A 13,931-nucleotide genomic window follows, 5' to 3' on the forward strand; every position below is an offset into this window, starting at 1 on the left:
ACGAGATGTTTTTTGCCTACTTTTGTTACTCATATAATTCCTTCTTTCAGGTTTGAGCCATAGGTTCAATTTCTAAATTAAATATTAAAAGGGATAAGGGGCATCCCTGATGTACCCCACTATTTAACTCCCTATGGACCGACCACTGACTATAGACGTCAGTGGGCGCAGGTCCGGAGTCTGCAGCGATAGGGAGATGGGAGATGCAGTTCAAAAGCAAGCCCCTGTATTATATAGCCAGCCAGATAAAAAACCTCAACTAACATCCAAGCAAGTTCAAGTTGCCCTGCAGTCCGAGGGAACGACAGTGTCAACCCGTACTATCTGTCAGTGTCTGAATGAAAAGGGACTGTATGGTAGGATATCCAGGAAGACCCCACTTCTTACACAGAAACATAAAAAAGCTAGGCTAGAGTTTGCCAAAACTTACCTCAGAAAGCCTAAAACATTCAGGGAGGCTGTTCTCTGGTCAGATGAGAAAAAAGTAGAGCTTTTTGGGAAAAGGCATCAACATAGAGTTTACAGGAAAAGAAGAGGCCATCAAAGAAAAGAACACGGTCCCTAGAGTCAAACATGGAGGAGGTTCCCTGATGTTTTGGAGTTGCTTTGCTGCCTCTGGCACTGGACTGCTTGACAGTGTGTATGGCATTATGAAGTCTGAAGATTACCAACAAATTTTGCAGCATAATGTAGGGCCCAGTGTGAGAAAGCTGGGTCTCCCTGAGAGGTCATGGGTCTTTCAGCAGAACAATGACTCAAAACACACTTCATAAAGCACTAGAAAATGGTTTGAGAGAAAGCACTGAAGACTTCGAAAGTGGCCAGCAATGAGTCCAAACCTGAATGCCATAGAACACCTGTGGAGAGATCTCAAAATGGCTCTTCAAATCTCAGGGGCCTGGAGCAGTTTTCCAAAGAAGAATGGTCTAAAATTCCATTGTAAGAAACTCATTGATGGTTACCAGAAGCGGTTGTTTACAGTTATTTTGTCTAAAGGTCATGCTACCAAGTATTAGGCTGAGGGTGCCAATACTGTCCAGCCCATTTTTGGAGTTTTGTGTAAAATGATCAATGATTGCACTTTTTTTAAATCTCTTTTGTGTTTTTTCATTGCAAGCAAAATAAATGAAGATATTAACACCAATTTATACCAGAATTTGTGATTGCAATAATTTTCTGGAAGAAAATGATTATTATCTGACAGAATTGCAGGGGTGCCAATACTTTTGGCCACCAGTGTAGCCAGCCAGCCCCTGTAGTATATAGCCTGGCAGCCCCTGTAGCATACAGCCATCCCCCTTTAATATATAGCTTGCCAGCCCCCAGTAGTATATAGTCAGCCACCCCTATAGTATATAGCCAGCCAGCCCCTGTAGTATATAGCCTGCCTGCCCCCTGTAGTATATAGCCTGCATGCCACCTGTAGTATATAGCCTGCATACCCCTTGTAGTATATAGCCAGCCAGCCCCTGTAGTTTATAGCCAGTCAGGCCCCTCTAGTATATAGCCAGCCCCTGTAGTATATAGCCAGTCCCTGTAGTATATAGCCAGCCAGCCCCTGTAGTATATAGCCTGCCATCCCCACTAGTATATAGCCCACCAGCCCCTCTAGTATACAGCCTGCCAGCCCCTCTAGTATATAGCCTGCAAGCCCCTCTAGTATAATGCCTGAGCCCCGATCGATGCTCCGGTATCAGCTCTGTGTGGTCCATCGCAGGCATCATGATGTCAGCCACTCGTTGACATTCTACTATGTGCGATGGCATCAGCACACACTATGATGTCAGCGAGCCGCTGATGCCATGATACCTGTAACGGACCACGCAGGGACATTGAGCCAATGCCGGAGCATCTATCGATAGAAGAGGACCTGACAGCGGGACGTCGGAAGGTGATTACACTCTTTTTTTTTTACTCGAGTATAAGCCAAGGTAGTGTTTTTTAGCACATTTTTTGTATGTGTTTTAAAGTATTCTATTAAAGTTCTGCTTCACTGTAGGATCTATTAAGTACCGGTTGGTTGTCACTGACCATGAAGAAAGAAAAGCAACTGGCGGGACTGGCTGGCTATATACTCCTGGGGGCAGCAGCAGGGAGTGACTACTGACATAGCGGGCAGCCCTTCACCGACCTTTCCATCCTAGGCCATTCCTCTGACACCAGGGCTTACACTCTGAGATGCACCCTCCCCGCCCACTCCTACAGATGTAGACGCAAACCAGCAACTGCTGCAACAGGATCTGTCTCTGCATGGTCCTAACGGAGAGAAACAGCATGTTGTATCAAGTCCCGGCACCTCCTGCACCCAGCATTAAGCCCCACTAAGGCCTCACCAGCGGAGCATGTTGGAGACTCTAGCTCCCATACAACTGACCCATATCTTTCATCTGCTTCCCCCACCAGCAAGGCGCACAGTGAGTACTGTTGCTGAAGTACCTCACCAACCCCACCATTATCAACAGCACCCTGCTGCTCCTGGGACTACCCAGACAATGGCTGCTCCCTTGGCCTCCCCTACTGTGCCAGGAGCCTCCCTACCCGTTAATTCTGCTCCCATCAGGGGCCTGGGCCATGGATTGTGCCCCTATTCCAGAGGCCCCACAAGTACCTGTGGTGTCCTCCTCATCTATTGTCAAGGCCCTAGCCTCTGTCTCCCTGTGGATGTTTGACCAATATGCTGGTTTTTACCTTCCTCATCACCAATTCTGGAGGATCCCGAGCCTTCCCTGGCCTCCCCTCCTTCTCAGAAGGATAGACTGCCTATGGTACAGGACATCAAAGCCTCACTTTCTTCTTTACCCACCAAAGAGGATTATATCTCAATTTGCCTCCAAAATAATGACAGAATGTAGTTTGTTAGTCTGTGTTCGGATATTCCTTTTTTGTCCAACAGAGTGGATGATCTGGATAAGGCAAAGTCTTCTACTAATCTAAACCTGGAATTGCTGCAGTACACCGTCCAATACCACCAAATGCAGCTACTAACCCTACATGCCCCTTCTATGATACAGAGAACAGAAGTCAGCTGGAAAATAAAATTGTGTGCCCCACAAATAGTCCATATCTTACCCCAACCCATATAATGTGCCATTTCTTGCAGCCCATGGTCTAAAATGCCCGCTCTCCTACATCAGCCCTTTTATCTGTAGCGCCCTTTAAATGTCTTGATAAGAAGAAGGCTGCAGAAAAGGGGACATTATAATATCCCTTTTTCTATAGCAATCCCCACACACCTATAATGTCCCTTGTCTTTGGGCTTTTCACTGTGAAGAAAAAAATATACAGTACATACCACATATACATGTGGTGTAAACCAAGGTACCTGGAAAAAATGTACCTTGAGTATAGGTCGAGGGTGGGAAATTCAGCTGCTACTCTCCTCACTAGTGATATGTCCAACATTGGCCTCCCCTCACTAATAACATTTCTAGCAGAAGCCTCTTCTCACTAATAAATTGTCCAGCAGTGGCCTACTCTCACTAATAAATTGTCTAGCAGTGGCCTCCGTTCACTAATAGCATGTCCAGCAGCGGCCTTCCTTCACTAATAGCATGTCCAGCAGACCCTTCCTCACTTATCACATGCCCAGCAGCGGCCTCCCTCCACTAATAACAAGTCCAGCAGTGGCCTCCCTCACTAATAACATGTCCAGCAGCAGCGTTGCTTCATGAATAACAAGTCCAGCAGACGCCTAAATTCACTAACAACATGCTCAGCAGCGGCCTCCCTTCACTAATAACATGTCCTAGTAGCAGCCTCCCTTTACTAATAAAAGGTACAACAGCGGCCTCTTCTTACTAATACCATATCCAGCAGCAGCCTCCCTTTATTAATAAAATGTCCAGCAGCAGTCTCCCTTCACTAATAACATGTCCAGCATAGGCCGCCCTTCACTAATAAAATATCCAGCAGCGGCCTTCCTCACTTATCACATGTCCAGCAGCTGCCTCCCTTCACTAATAAAATGTACACCAGTAGTCTCACTCATAAATAAAATATCCGCAGCAGCCTCCCTACCATTAAAGGGGTATTCCCATCTGGGCATTTACATTTAATTTAATCCATTTGCCACATGTAAACATTTCTTCAGTTGAAAAAATGTTCCTGTGTGAAGATAATTTCTCATAACTGTAGCCGTGTTGTCCCATAGAAACAAGATAGCTTCCTCGGATACAACCACCTCACTTTTTGGCACTGGTGGCCAGACACGCGCTATTGAGCCCTGCCTGACTGCTATGCTTCAGCAATCATTACCACAGGACGGCTGTAGGACCTGCAGTAACTCTCGGACATTTCATATACAAAAAACCTTTTGTTTCTTTGTGCAATCCCTCCAGCAGAGGTGGCTGTAATTAATGACACAGTCTTTGTTCTAAGTGACCATATGACTATATTTATGAGAAATTATCTTCACACAGGTTAAACATTTTTAATAACATCTAATTGAAGAAATGTATTGCTCTTCCCAGAAAATGTTCCCACCAGTGCTCCCCACCCATATGAAATGGAGGTTCCATAAAAATAAAGAAAACACTAACCTAGGGCGCTCCTTTTCACTCTGAAGCCCAGGCTTCTTCTGTCCTTAGATTCCCTGCAGTCCGGGCATGCTCTCTGCCTGCATGCAGAGGTAAGTTCTGATTTCTTTTTTTCCCCCAAGTTTCATATCCTAACAGAGCTTACCTGCTACAACCTGGCACAACAGACAGCTGTGAGACCCCTCCTTGACCTTCTCAGAAAGTGCAACCTCTCTTACAGATTTACGCATTCCCCCAATGGAAAAAATGTGATTTTGCACTCCCCTGCTGGCCTTCCGCAAGTTACCCAAGTCTTGGGTCCGCCTGACCTGAAATGTCTTGTTTACCTTCTTTATCTCTTGTGTTAGCTTCTGGTCCCCATGTGTATTCATGGCAGTTCCCACTGTTTTAACTAAGGAAGCATACTCTTTTCTATAATAGTGATAGGGTGTTTGAAATGCTCATTACCTCTAGGGATCTTGGATGGCCAGACACCATTTTAGCCTTGGCTACTAGTATATGCTGCAGTTGCTTTATTTCTTTGTGCTGCTAGTTTTGTCTTCCAAGCAATTGTTTGTAAAGTGGCTTGTTTTTAAATTTAACCTATTTGTCTCCGTTGGCTTGCTGAGGTTTACTGCTATATTCCATTCTTCTGTCAATGGCGGAACTAAAGATTGCCTCCTTCAATGCCCAGGGATTGAAGTCCCCCTAGAAGCGTGCACAGGTACTCCATCACTTCCACAGACACTGGGGCCCTGCCTGGCATAGAAGTAAATGCAGCCGGCAAATTTTCACATGTGAAAATTCGCGGCTGCAGCAAGTGTGCAGGCATGGGGACAGAAATCCCCTGCACCGAACCGCTGACCTGAAGGTGGCGGATTGGGGTAAATTAAGTAAGTAAGTAAGTAAGTGCTAGAAATAAGCTAGCATTTGCAATTGGCGATTGATGTGGCACAGAGGCCCTGATAAATATCCTCCACTGCGTTCAAGTCCTTTGCTTTCAGGAAACTCACTTCAAGGGGGGACATGCTATTACAACTAAACATAAACACTTCTTTTTTTTTTTGCCAACAACCCACAATTACTATCTTGTAGAGTTGCGAAATCCATTCCATATACCACAGTGGATCCTAATGGCAGATACCTGCTCCTAAAAATAGAGATAAGTGGGCACCCATTTCTGATTCTTAGGGGGATATTTATCATACGCTGGCGCTTTCACATGCTTGCAGCCCAGCCGCTTCCGCCTCTTGATGTATCGGGGCCGCTGGCAGCGCAGCGTTTAGCCTACGCCACAGAAAGTGCGCAGGCACGGGGACAGTACCGCCCTGTGCCAACCCACTCCCGGCCGCTCGCGCCCTCCGATCTGCCGGCCACGCCCCCTTCACACCCCACGGGCGTGATGGTGGCGGATCGGGGCAAATAATCGCAAAAGCTAGCAATAAGCTAGCATTTGCGATTATTTCAGGGCCTCTGTGCCACTGGCATTGCGCAGAGGTCCTGATAAATATCCCCCTTAATGTCTAAGCACCAAATAAGAATCAGGTCCCCTTCTTGCTCCATCTCCTGGATGTAGCCCTACCCCTAATTAAGGGTACACTGGTACTTGGGGCTGACCTTAATCTATGAACTGGACTTGGGCTACTGAGTCTCCAACTCTGTGATGCCTGGATGCTACAGAGCCTTTCTGATAAGGACTTTAGTTTCTACTCCTCCCCCACACGGTCTACATAAGATTAGATTCTATCCTCCCCCAACATAATGCTCTTCAGTGGCTAGTTTCCTCCTTCATTGGGAAGATTTTTCTTTCAGATCACTCCCCCATATACTGCACCTTTAAACTCCCATTCTGTAAAAGGAAGTAATGTTCATGTCCATAGGTATTTGTGTGGGTGAATGTATATATAGATGATCATAAACGTGTCCCTCTGCCACATTCTTTTCCCCTGTGAAAGTGCCCACCTGCTTTCTTTACTCAGGATGTGCTGAGGGCAATCTCATAAATCTGTACACATGGACAACAGGATGTTAACCTCCTTTTATTACGGGAAAGTCGTTCCAACTCCCCAGAGCCAGTTATTAAGAGACATTTCATACCTCTAAATCAGGATGGGAGTACAGGTTCTTTTGTTACTTCCTTCAGAGGGGGGCTAAATGGGTGAATAAATACACATCCTGTAATGGATATAGCGGATAGGAAGGGTTAAACATCTGTTGTCCACCATCTTGGGGGAAGGGACAAAAGATAGACAGCTAGGAGCATCACCATACAGAAGACACCATACCATCTTCCCGGAGTTGGCTGAGTACTAGTATTCCCTCTCCTTCTCCTTGTTAATCGAATCCTGTATCCCTATTAATCTCTTCCCCTATTAATCTGATCCTGAATATAATTCCTGTTCCCTGTTCTGCTCCCCTGTTAATCTCCCTCTTCCCTATTCCCCTTCATTCTATGTTATAATAGGGATAATTAGGTGATAGGATTATTATATGTGCGTGGGTATATTTTTGTATGCACTGTTGTGGGGTGGTCCTGTGGGTATTGTGGGTACTGTGTTTTAGCATTGTATGCTTTTAGTGTGTTAATAAATATTTTTAGTATTAACCCTGACTGTTGTAAATGATAGTGTACAATACAATACAATTCTTTTACACGTTCTTAACTCCTTAATGACCAGGCCCTTTTTTGTTTTTCCGCTTATATTTTTCACTCCCCACCTTCAAAAATCTGCAACTTTTTTCTTTTTCCATGTAAAGCGTTTCCATGTAAAGTTTTGTTTCATTACATATTGCACTTCATAGTGACAGTATTTAATATTTCATACCATTTACTGGGAAGTTGGAAAAAAATTAAAATGCAGTGAAATTGGTCATAAAACACATTTGCTACATTTTGTTGTGGGCTTGGTTTTTTAACGGATTTCACAGTGCACCCCAAATGACATATGTCCTTTATTCTTTGGGTTGGTACGATCACGGGGATGCTAAATTTGTAGAGGTTTTATTGTGTTTTAATACATTTAGAAAAATTTAAAAATTCTGTACAAAAAAACTAATCTTTATTTTGCCATCTCCTGGTGCTAATAACTTTTTTTTATACTTTGGTGTATGGAGCTGTGTGAGGTGTAATTTTTTTGTGAGATGAGGTGACTTTCATTTTGAGGATTGTATGACCTTTTGATCACTTTTTATTAAATATTTTATATGTAAAATATACCTAACATGATAGATTTTTACTGTTTATTTATTTGTATATGAGTTCTAGGGAAAGGGGGTGATTTGAACTTTCAGGTTTTTATATATTTATTTATTTTTTAGTATTTTTTTAAACCTCTTTAAACTTTAACTCCGGGGTGCCTGATCACTTGTACCCTATACTGTAATGCTGTATTTAGTTTTAGACTCGTTCACTTCTGAGATCTGCATTGTAACCCGCTTTGTCTCAGATCACGAGGAAGGCACTGTCTACTCTCTTGTTCATTGGAGGAGCTTTAATTGAGCATGGCACATGTCTCAAGAGAGAGAAGGCACACACCATACATAAAACGCTAGAATGCGTCTAGTCCCTTGAACTAAGGCACAAGCAAGCCCTATCCCCCCAATCTTATTTGACCCCCAGGCCCCTAGACTGAAGGTCAAACATTTGCTTGAACAAGCTTATGGCAGTATGCTACAGGTCTGCCATAGCAAGTCTTACAAATACGGCAACAAGTGTGGGTGGATACTGGCAAGGGCTCTCAAGAGACACATATCTCAATCTAGTATTGGGTTCTGTTAGATTTTCCACGTTCAGTATCCTCAGCAAGCAAGATAAGCCCCCGAACAGACTTTTATTCTGACCCTTCTTGAATTTATTTTAAGTCACAACTTTTTCACCTTCAACGGCTCCTTCTACCTACAGCTCCAGGGAACGGCTATGGGGGCAGCATGTGCCCCCTCATATGCCAACTTGTTCCTGGGGTTGTGGGAGAGGGAGCTATATCTGTCTGATGGTGCGTCTATGTGTCGGATCCCAATGTGGGTCCGCTACATAGACGACATTCTGTTTATTTGGCGTGGGTCCCAGTCAGACCGCAAGACCTTCATTGATGGGCTCAATCACAATACCCGTAACATCAGATTGACATATGAATGTGACAATAGCTTGGTCAATTTCCTGGATGTTAGAGTTGACAGAGATCCAAGGGTTTCTGCATACCAATGTGTTCAGGAAGGCAACTTCCGTTAACTCCTATTTGCATTTTTCCTCAGCGCATCCCAAACGTGTCCTGAATGCAATCCCTATTGGACAGTTTTTAAGTATAAGATGGATATGCTCAATGGATGCACAGTTTGAAGAACAAGCCCTGGAACTACAACATCGTTTTATCGATCGCGGTTACAGCAAGCGATCGATAAAGAAAGCCTATAGAAGGGCTAAATATACCCATCAGGCCTCTCTTCTATATCCGAAAACAGCGAGAAATGACAGTGTACAACCGCCACGTTTAGTCACACCTTTTCACAGTCAATGGGAAGAAATGATGGTGATTTTGAGAAAATACTGGCTATAATTTTGTCTGGCCCCATCCTTAGACAAATAATTACTGAATATCCGGCAACTGCACCCAAAAGAGCCCCAAATTTTCGAGATCTGATGGCTAAAAGTTATTTCCTTCCTGTGAAATCCCAGTTATCCGTATTTGGGGGTTCTAAACCAAGATGGGGCAGCAAACCTTGTGGTCGATGTATATCCTGCCCAAATATGGAACATGCCACAGTCTTTTCTGACTTTAGAGGTGGCAAGGAATACAAAATCACATGGACAATTTCTTGTGATACAAAAGGCATAGTCTACTTTGCCTGTTGTCCATGTCGAAAGATCTACATTGGCATGACGATCCGTGAATTACGCGTGAGGGTTAGGGAACACGTTAATGATATCTCAAAAGCAGCATCTGTGGACCCGTCCCAAATTGACAAACTCAAGCCAATCCCCCACCATTTCAAGAAATATGGATGCAATCTAAAGTTATTACAGGTTCGAGGAATTGACCATGTGCACCTAGACATGAGGGGAGGCGCCCTCAAGTCCAGACTTATTCAAATTGAATCCAAATGGATTTAGACACTAAACACAGTACATCCTTTTGGCCTAAATGAAAATTTCGGTTTTTCTGCCTTTTTATAATGTGTTTCTCTGCAAACCTGAATTGTGTCATGCTTTTTGCCGCTGTCCACTGAGCTTTGGTAATAGTGTTTCGTTTCAATTTTTGTCCCTTTTGGGGACTTTTATGTATTCAAACAATTTTTATTCATTGTATTAATGGTCATAAGATTCTAGGTATTTTTTCCAACTCCATGTCCATCATTATCATCTGGTAAGGCGTTTAACTAACTAATTTCTTACAGGCGCCATCTGATATGTATGAGGTAGAGACATATATATATATATATATATATATATATATATATATATATATGTTGTTGCTTGTCAATTTTTCACAAGAAAAAGTAGGTTGTTGGATCACACCCGGAACATCCATCTGCAGCTGTCCCATACACGGCGAGGATAAGTATAACGCTCCATTGCACTTTCTTCCCTCACGTGTGTATGCACTTTTGGTTTGGCGTTTTCTTTTGCCCCCCTCACGTTTGTCATGCGCTATTCACTTTGCACCCCTACATTTACTTGCTTTTACTTTCAGCCCCCCTATTTTTAAGGGGGTTCACTCAATACCTTATTCCCACTTCACCCAGTTTTGAATATTCACCTTTTATATTCAGCATCGGACAGATGTTTTCACCCTTCACCTCACACCTCCTCATCCCTTCTCACAACTTACACTTTGGTTTGATACATATTCCCTCTCTCACATATTCTCATACATTCCTCCTCCCACACTTTCTTCTTCTTTTTTTCCACACATTCCTTCCTTCACACAATCCTTTTTTATACATATTCCTTTTTATTCATTTTTTATATCATCCTTCACACCATACACACAACAATGCATCCTTTACACATTATTTGTAGCTGCAAGTTCAGCTGTTCCACTTGTTTATGAATACTCACAACACGCTGCGGTGGGTCCATTAACCGCAGTTCACACACTGTGATCTCTCCTTGCGTTGTTTCTCGGCTGAGACCTTTACTCACCTAAGCGCGCATGCCTGGCTCACCGCTGTGCCTGTGTCTCCGAGCTGGGGAGTGGGTCCGGCCGATCACGTGGGGCGGAATTCTCCCTCCGTCCCTCGTGACATCACGCACCCTACTCTGCTGCTGACGCGGACACAGGTGATCTGATGCCTCTTATTAAATTCTTTCTTCTGATTGGCTGGAGTTGGTTTTTATACCTGGAACTTCTGTGTATGCATCACCCCTTGAGAAAGTCCAGCGGGTTGGAACGCGCGTTGGGGGCTAATAACGCCAGGTAATATGGTCCACAGGGCTATCTTCTTGCAATAGATTGATTACCATTGATGCAATACACTGTTACTTGACCATCCTGCTTATGTTTGTTTACACTTGCAGGTCGATGTTTACATGTATTTTGCACTTTATGGACTGTTCAAGGTGTAACGTTCATGATGATATCTCTGTTTACTTGAATCACTTGTTCCCTGTGGACTAACCTCCTGTGCTGTTTCACTTTTATATCTCTCCTGCGATGCTTTTTTACTAGTATTTTAACTTGTATATTCAATAAAGGTTATTCGTTTACATCACGGCTATAGTGTATGTCATTCCCTCTGTTTAGGTGGATAGGTTCATAAAGCAAGATAAGGCATTGCAGCTATAGTAATTGCAAACCCTTTTTAAAAAAATATATCTAACACTCCTCTCCAAAGATTTTCAGGCTCCCTACATTTCCACATCATGGGTAGAATGCTAGCAGATTCCATCCTGTACTTTGGACAGTTTGAGTCTGATCATATTCCTATGCAGAAGAGCACTTGAGGTGACCTATGAAGCAGTAAAAGGTGGGACATTCTATGAGTCTCACTTGGAGACACAGTAAGTACCACCTCCTAACCATCTGACCATTGCTCATCTGTTCCTGACTTAGACTGGCCAGATCAATAGTTCTTGTATGTGGCCTACAACTCTCTAGGAATTGATTATATTAGCCAGAAGGTGCCCCATTGCTTCACCCTGAACAAAGTATTTCTGTTTGAGAAAGAATTTCTTATCATCTGCAACTTTCAATATATGATCTTTTAATTGGGTTTGGAGTGTACTCCTCTCTAAAGAAAAGCACTCTACATTTCCACAACATGTGTAGAATACATGTAGCATATTCCATATAGCATCTTGGATATTTTGAGTCTGATAGGATTTCTATGTGGAGGAGCAATTGGAGTGACTTTTATGTCATATGAAGCATAAAAGGTGAATGTGAGCCACGCTTGGAGACAGAGTAGGTACCACCAAACTTTCTGACCATTGCTCATCTGTTATAGGGACAATATCTCTATCCCATTTGGCTCGGCACTTTTCCTGACTTAGTTTTTGCAGGTCAATATTACCCAAATGCTCATGAATTTTAGCCACAGATTTCACAGTTGGAGAACTCCTGATAAAATGTATCCACACTGTCCTTGCTTTCCTTTTGGCGTGTTCCATGGCACGTCAAACTGGCATGTGCAGTTGAGTTGTGGAGGTACAGAGTCAGAGTGACACACCAGAGTATGTCACTGTTTATGGCGTTTGGGCCAGAAGTAGGTCACAATAAAGAATAGAACTTTAGGACAGTCTATTGAAACACGTATAATCCCCTACCTACATGTATTGCCATAGGATAAAAGTTAACTGTAATTATTCACAAAAAAGCTAATAGGAGAAAGTCCTGATATCAGTGGCTGTCCGCTTATAGGTAGGAGAGGCTGATAAAGCATACGAGCAGGCCAATGGTATGCTGGGATATTGCAGGGTTATACAGGCAGTCCCCCACCCAGATACGTGAATTCAACTAGAAGATAGGAGCTCCTACCTACTCCCAGGTAGCCATTTTCAGCTATGTCAGCAGATATCAGAGCGGTCAGGCCCCCCGTGGGAGGCAAGATGGTGGCGTTTGGCGGAAAGCTGCTGAGGAGGGTGCAAGTTCGGCTCCTTTGAAGAGATCCCAAGTATTGGTTGAGACAAGTAAGCTGCCTGAGACTGAACCGGGACTCGTTTGGAGCTCCTGGTCACTGATTCTCAGCCCCCAAGCCAATGCTTCACGTGCAGCAAGAAAGCCATCCAGATCTGTGAGTGACAGAAAAGTGGCATATGTTTCCCAAAACTGATGTATAATGCTAAAAGTCCGGATTTTTTAAAGGATTTTTGGCAGGAGCTCTGTACCGTGTGTCTTAACACATGGCTGTTCAGGCCACGCCCCCTGCTGACTTTTGGGAGGGTAAATAGAATTAGTATTTTCTGTAACTTTTCGTAATTGTAGCTCTTCCTTTGTTGTTGCACAAATAGCAAATTCTTCTGCAACACATTCCAATCTTTTCCCTGCACTACTATAACTATAACAATTAATGATCTATATAATAAATTACATCCTTTATGCCTTCTTCACATATTGGCCCCTGCGAGGGGATATAGTAGCTGTGAGGGACTGTACAGCTTAATATTTTGTGTGCTTTAATAAAACTATTTGGAAACTAAAAATATGTCAGGCACTACACAATACTAAAAACTCTTCCATGGCCAACTTTGTTGAGCGAGTGAAAAAGTAACAAATTTTCCAATAAAATTTGCAAATATCAAGAGAGGAAAAAAGGAAAAAACAAGATAAATAACCCCAAGCGTGTACTTTACAGCTTCTGTTCATCGGGGTATACTTCCCACTCGTTGGAGCTGCTTTACTTTAATCTCTAGTTTTGTTCTTTTCTTTTGGGCTTGTGATATTAGAATGTCCTTATTAAACATCTACTAATCTCTTGGAAAGTGACTATGCTTTCATGTATGCTTGTAAATGACATTACTTCTATGCCATAATACATTTAACCAAGGTTACTTCAATAACCCATTTCAATACTAACTGATATGCTTCATGTCAGGATGCCACATTATAAACCCTACAGTGTTTAACCCTAGATAACTTTAAGGGATTTCTCATAAAAGACAATTATCTCCAAAACCATATTAGAATTGTATGCACTTTGTGTTTACCTATTCTTTCCCCTTTTTTGGAAACTCCATTGGTGTTGCAAGAGCTATCCAATTCCAAGTTTATTTATCTTAAAAAATATTGACTCTTGTAAACGTTCAAGACAATTTAATTCATGTAGCACAATTAATCCCATACTCTTCTTTAAGTCTCTACAATGGTTTACTAATATACGGCCTCCTAATAAGACAACTAGGGTTTAAGATAGGATATCTGTTGGACCACAAAGTGAAAGCTGTAAAAAGCGGGCATGTTCTTAACATGTAGGTTGTAAGTG

Source organism: Engystomops pustulosus, chromosome 5 (assembly GCF_040894005.1).
Source record: "Engystomops pustulosus chromosome 5, aEngPut4.maternal, whole genome shotgun sequence".
NCBI classification, from domain to species: Eukaryota; Metazoa; Chordata; class Amphibia; order Anura; family Leptodactylidae; genus Engystomops; species Engystomops pustulosus.